This window comes from Marmota marmota, unplaced genomic scaffold (assembly GCF_001458135.2).
Source record: "Marmota marmota marmota unplaced genomic scaffold, marMar, whole genome shotgun sequence".
NCBI classification, from domain to species: Eukaryota; Metazoa; Chordata; class Mammalia; order Rodentia; family Sciuridae; genus Marmota; species Marmota marmota.
In genome coordinates this window covers 75629786-75636719 of record NW_026000026.1, presented here as the reverse complement: position 1 = coordinate 75636719, position 6934 = coordinate 75629786, and the positions used below count along the sequence as shown (strand labels likewise).

The 6934-nt window shown below is 42.7% G+C and overlaps 1 pseudogene; it reads right to left on the bottom strand.

Annotated features, from left to right (window-relative positions):
- Positions 1-1190: 1190 nt before the first annotated feature.
- LOC107135570 lies at positions 1191-2185 on the bottom strand (annotated as a pseudogene).
- Positions 2186-6934: the final 4749 nt, after the last annotated feature.

Sequence of the window (6934 nt, the reverse complement as noted above, 5' to 3'; positions counted from 1 at the left end):
TTTTTTTTTTTTTTTTTAGGCAGATCTGGTGATTTGTTTATTCTATGAACACTTGATTCTACAATACAGTTCACAGAATAAATAGAGGCACACAGTTATAATTTCCACCACAGTCTGCTGTTGAGGGAGATTCAGTGTGAGGATGGGAGCTGGGAGTGTGTCTGGGTCCTGCAGTAACTGGAGGCCTCATGATGAACTGTACAGGGATTCCACCTGCCAAGAACTGACCAAGGCCTGAAGATCAAGGCTCTTGGTGGGAGAGTCATAGCAAGCCAAATGCGAGGAACAGCCAATGCTTTTAGTTCACCGCAGTCCCAGGGTGGGTGTGAGTCTACCTCCACCCAGGGGTGTAGGTGAGTCTGATCTACCACCAACAGGGAAAGAACTGTGTTGATGCAGGCCTTCCCCAACACTCAGTCCACTCCCTAGGAAGGCCTCGAGGCTGGATATGTCTGCCCCTTAACCTGGAGTGAGAAACGAATACAACTTACAAGGTTACATCAGTTTCTTTCTTGATTATGCCACAAAGGGATTATGTCTGATAGACTAAGGACGGAGAGACACAAATGGGGATTGGATTATATGCCCTAACTCAAGTAAGGAACATGACTTGTAAAGTCAAGGAAGAAGAAAACAACACTCTTACCAGATCCTTCACAGGGAAAATAAGCAGACACAAAGACTAGTCTGATCAGACAAAGTGGGAGCCTGGAGCCAGGATTCAAACTGCACTGAATGAGGGGCTCTGGCCCAACTTTCACAGGGTCACTGTACTGTCTATCTTGTTCCTCATTTTTCCAGGGCAGCACACAGCATTGGCCCTAGGGGGGTAGGATCATGTGCCCCAAACATAGGCAGAATGAGGAGATTCTGAACCACTTGGCAGTAAATGGAGTGAAGGCCGCAGCCAGTCTGTACTGGGTAACCCCAGGTCTCAGGAACAGGGAATGTCGGAAAGTAAGAAAACTCAGCTCCTGTCTTTAGCAAATAAGCATCAGGAAAAGGCAGAACTGCTAACCACTGTGGGGTCTTTGGGCCCAAATCCTTAGCACTTTCTGTGATCAAATTGCTGATTGGCAGGTGATGGGGTATATCACAGGCTTCGGAGCTGTGATCATCCTCATCTCATCTGAGATCTGGCTCATTCTGTTCATCTCAGGTGGTCATGGGCTTTACTGACACTTGCCCCATCAAGCAGTAAGGTTTCTGGCGGACTTGGAGGCACTCTGGTCCGCTGAACCACCGTGGAACACTTCTCCCACCGCAGCAGCTTATTGTTCTCAAATAGACCTTGGTTGCGGGGTATTCCATGAGAACCATCAGGGGAAAGTCAGCAGGCCAAAACCATCTACTCTGCCATTTTTAAATTCCCCCTCAAAGGTCATGCTGTCATGCCGAATGAAGACTCCGACGCCATTAAACTTGCCCTGGGCAAACTCCCCCTCATACCTTGAACCATCTGAAAAGGTCAGTACCCCAAAGCCATTAAAGAGCCCATTCTCAAAAAGACCCAGATAAGTGCCACCATCTGCAAACAGCAGTTGACCAAAACCATGCCTGCGGCCCTCCTTCCACTCGCCACGATATTCCTCCCCACTGGAGTAGGTGAAAGAACCTTTTGTCAGGGTCATGGTGACAGCTTACAGAAGAAAAAGTTGAAATTTTTCCTAAAGGCTACATGAAACTTCCAGAGTGGTATCCCATCTTGTTCCAGAGAAACTAGTATAAGGTCCCTGGGTTTGCTCTCCAGCCCCGCAGGTTTCTTCTGTTCACACAGTTCTCTGCGGCGGAAGCCCCGCATTGGGGCGCGACAGTAGTCCCTAAAGGCTGAGCCCCGGTTGGCTGGCAGCACGGGTGAGAGGGGGCTGCGAGAGAATGGTCAGCCAGGTAGGGACAGAGGAGCCAAGCAGATGACCCGGGCTGGGGAGCGCGGCTTCATCCTGATGCCCTGACCCGAGGCGGCTGCCTGGGGAGGGTACCAAGCCCAGCACTCGAGTTTAGATCACTCATCGAGACTCTGTAGAGCGCGCAGCACCCGGGTTACCTAGCTGTCAGAGCATGAGGGGCTACGTCTGGAGGGAATGACAGAACTGTGTGAACAGAAGGTAAACCTTTTTGTTTAAAGAGTTTTGAATAAAATCCTGAAGGCAGGTATATCACAAAATGCCTTTTCTGTAATAATCAAGCAATTTTAAAACCTATAACATAGACCCCATCAGAAATCAGGAGAGGAGTGAAAGAAATCATTTACATAAAGAAAAAAATGGGGCCAGGTTAGGACAGAGGAGAGGGTTATCTTCTTGCTACGGTATCCATGGCCAGTGCCCAGGAGATGCTTGACATACAGCAGGTGTCTGATCCCACGTTTTGAATGAATACACAGAGAGAAGAGGGAGAATTGGCTGAATATTTTTGGAAGACAATCCCACCAATATTATTCATCATCTCTCAACAAGCTGAGGTTCAAGGCATCATAAAGTCTTTCTCTGGGATAGTATAGTTCTTTGAGAACGCTTTTTAATTTTGCTTATAGCCTAAATGGAAACAAAAAAGGTCAGTTACTATCTCTCAGTTTTTCTTAAAACAACTATTTCTCCACAACCTCTCCAGGATTTCATCCAAGAGGTCGTTTGATTGTATAATATATTATTCTACTCTCCAGGAAAAAAAATTGTGGAAATAAATACCCCTTACCAAGGGTTCCAATTATATTCCTCTGTATATTCAAATAAATGTCTCGTACCCTCTTTCCTATCTGTCTCCCTTCCCTTTTCCTGTCCTTATTTTCCTTCAACAATTCGTTCATGTCAAGCATTTCTCTCCCTACATTGTAATAAAATATTCCCTATCTCCTCTGATTCTTTTATTTAAATATCATTCAGGTTTCTTTGATGTAATGGTTTAATTACTCTTTCTAGAAAAGGCTGTATCTAATCTTAATTTTTCTCCCTTTCTCATAATAGGATAATTACACATTTGGTAGCTTAATCAGTTAATTGTGGTAGTGCTGACATATCTTTGCTGATGGTGTCACCAGTGATTTTTTCCCAATTTTTCCCAAGGAGCCGTCAATTGGCTTGGTGTCGTGGCATTTCTGTATCCTCCTCCCTTCTGCTAGTGATGGTCTAAAATTTGGGGGCCAATGGCTGTATGCTGGACCGGTAGTCAGTGACGGGTATGATCCAACTGCAGTGGTATCAACCTAAGACAGGAGGCTGACGCCTAAAGGTCAGTTTTCCGATGACGGGTAAGAACCATATGTTGAATTGGACAACCTACCAGGCACGGTCCTTAAGCCACATTGCTTGTTTAATTAATCAGAAGGGGGGAGATGCTGGGAGCCATTAGCCAAGTAGGTATGACAATTTCCTTGCCAGCGTACCCCATGTTGCTGACATTTTGCAGTGACATTGAATGTAGTTGACCTTGCTCAAGGACCAGGGCGGATTAGGGTGTTCCCGGTTTAACATAATCGGGTTTAGGGCGTTCCCAGTTTAGGTTCCAGGTTTAAGGTTTAAGATTATTCCTGCTGGGAATAGGGCGTATCCTGCTGCCTAAGTTCCCCTTGAGTTCTCACGGGATTCAGACAGTATATTTTGGGAGACAGAAGCCCAGTGAAGGAATTTGGGAGAGAACGTGGATTTGGGCAGAGAACGTGGATTTCCCCAGAACGTGTCTGTATACGGCTGGTGTGAGTTCGGGAATAAAGAGTTGCTGTTTGAATCTACAAGCTGTGTGGTGGCTCGTGATTGTGTGCCCAGCCAGACTGCGGCAAAGATGGAAGGAAATAAGGAAAGAAGAGAAGGAAATAAAGATGAAAGGATATAGGTGAGGTAGAAAGAGGCAGAAAGAAAGCAAAAGAAAGATTAAAAAGTGAAAAATCTGGTATGAAAGAAGTGCTTAAACTTAGAAATAAGATATACCTGGTCGCATTTTTTCTTCATCTGAAAGCTGGGACTGAAACTATCTATTGTACAAGTTTTGAGTATGGGAAATCATTTCTCACAAAAGCCTACCTATGTCTCAGTTCATTTCCACGCTGGTCAGGGATGAGACTTTTGCTCCTTTAATTTATTTCTCCTCAATGAATCTGAGACTCGAATTGGGAAGCAGAAAGCATTTAGTAATCTTCTGGCTATAAAAAAGGAGATTATCCAAAGGAGATGTGTTAGAGCTAAGACAGTTTAGGGACAAAAATAAGCAGATGACTGGTGGTTACAATTGGGACCTGAATGGAGGGCCACAAGAAAGAGCTTTGTACAAATACACTTCTCTCTAAGAGTCTCTTGCAGGAACAGTCCTTGCTCCAGAAAGGTAAAGTTTCAAAATTTCACCCTCTATTTCCACAGGATTCTTCTTCCCCTCCATCTTGAATTTAAATCTCTCTGTCCTTGCTTAACCTAAGGAGTTTTGCTTACTTCTTGGTTGTTTCGTAGTTTCATATCTGCAGATTTGACTTCTGCTTGCTAGTGAGTGCTTGCCTGTAACTGGTGACTGAGAGAAACAGAAAATGTGTCAGGGTATAAGAACAGCAGAGGCCTGAGAGAAGCTGGGAAGAAATTGACACATTAATACTTTAAAATGTTTCCCTGTGTCTTATTTCTAGAAGCAGGCACATGGGAGATGCTCAAAGATAGCTATTCTTATTCACCAAAATAAGATGGACCTGGTGTTCAGTGAACTGATAATATATTAAGAGAATACTCAAATGCAAGAATAGCTATTAAGGTCAACTGTAAAGGTGAATGGATCACTACTCAAAGATAGTTCCATTGTCAAGACTTAAGACATCACATGTGCACAAGAGCATATGAGAGTTCATCAGTTACATAATTGAGTCTACAGGTGGGCTTCACAGGAACATTCAAAACGGTTTGAGAGAGCAAGGGAACGTGAATGGCTCAGAGGCCGATACTGCAGATATACAACTTGGGTTGTGTATCTTCAGAATTTATTGCCTCTGAAGATTATAAAGATAACCCAGTTTAGATAAATATAAAATACTGCCAAAGAAGACCTAGAATACATGGTATGGGGAATAACTGCTGTAGCAATTCAAAGAAGTTAGCATTTCCAAACAAACTGGAATTTTCAGGAGAGATACTATATTAAATAATATGGATTAGATGCATTTATTTCAAAATCATATGTTGAGTCAAGCATTATGGATAGAAAGTTAAATATGACATTGGTTTCCTTCTGAAGGAACCCAAAGGCCAGTATTGGATAGAAAAAATACACAAATAACTATAATAGATACACCTTATTTAATAAGCACAATTGAAGTATTACAATGTTGCTGTACAGAATCCTAGAGAGGTGAATGATTAATTCTGTCATTTGTGTGTTAGAAAGATTTCTTTATCCATTAGAAGAGAGGAAAAAAGGAAAGAACTGGTGAGAGACTGACTGAGCTGAGGTCCATGACAATGGAAGGCTTTGGTGGAGCAAAACACCTTTGCTGAGCCCCGTGGTCTCTCTGTCCACTTGGGCAACTCCTTATAATAGCCACTTACAGCCTCTTGGACAGAGCTACGTCTGGGCATATGCAAAAGGAAAACCCTAAACTTCTCTCAAAACAAAAACAAAAACAAGCTGCATATGGACACCTTAGAACCTTCTTCTTATAGAATAAATACAAGTTCATTGGAAATATTCTTTAATTTATCAGAGAGATTAAATGCTATCTATTAAAAACCTCTATACCTTAGATTCTAACATGGTCATTTTGGGGTGTTCCTATCTTCTTATCAAGTCAACCAGGTGCTCTTTATCACTAAAGGTGATCAAAAACCAAAAAGCCATATTGTAAAATGTCTTCACAATTTTTAATCTAAGCTCTTTCAGATACAGACATGGTTGCAGAGTACTATTTTAGGACTTTGTTCACTTTAAAATCTTGTAGTAGTATCATACGTTACAAACCAGTATCAAAAAAAGTCTAAAACAAAAGAACCCCCCTCCCACTACACACACACACACACACACACACACAGTTCAATTCTAAAAATAATATGTATCCACATATTCTCAAATAAAACTTAGATCAAATACCCCAACATCCATAGGCATAAGAAATAAAAAATGAATAAAGATAGCTACAAACTAGTTCAGTGTACTAGACATTTTAATTTAACACCATGAATCTGACAATAATGTCTCTTAGATTGAAGCAGAAAGAAATCCAGTATGAGACCAAAGCTAAGTTCCCTTGAGCATCCCATTATTTATAAGCAAAGAGACAAAGATCAAGAGAAATAATTGTTCATTGAGCTGAACACTAATTGGTCTCAATCAGTCAAGTTTTGCCTAGGGCAATGGAAATCACTTTGCCAACTATACTGAAGTAAAAATGGTTGCTGATAGTTTTTCTTGAGTTCTCTCATGTTACCACACCCTCCCTTCAGTTCAAACAAGAGCAAATCCACTTATAGACAGATCATCAATGGGCCAAGATTCTTGGTCTTTAGATGGACCATCAAATGTCTACTGTTCTGCAGTGGCTTCTGAAGAATGGCAGTACAAATAAACTAGTTTCAGATTACACCCAGCATGGGACTGGCACTCATGGCCCCAGGTTTCGGGACCCCCAAAACCAAATCACCCCTGTAGCACCAGTCAGATTATCACTAGCCCAGACTCTAAACTAATCTCAGGTCTCAGGCTCCAGGTCTTCCCCAGATTCCTGACCAGTCCAGAGTCAGGTGAGCCCATACAGCACCAGTTTCTAGCCCTTCCCCCAAACCTGGTTGGCACCTGTGTCCTCCAGCACCAGGCCAGCATTCACAGATACAGGCTCCAGTGCTTCATGGCCTCAAGCTAAAGCCATTCATGGAGACACCAAGTTCAGGCAGACCTCAGGTATAGGCCTGCTCAAGCAGAACCAGGGTCTTATCTTTCTCCCACTGACCCAAGCTCTATACCACTTCTGAGT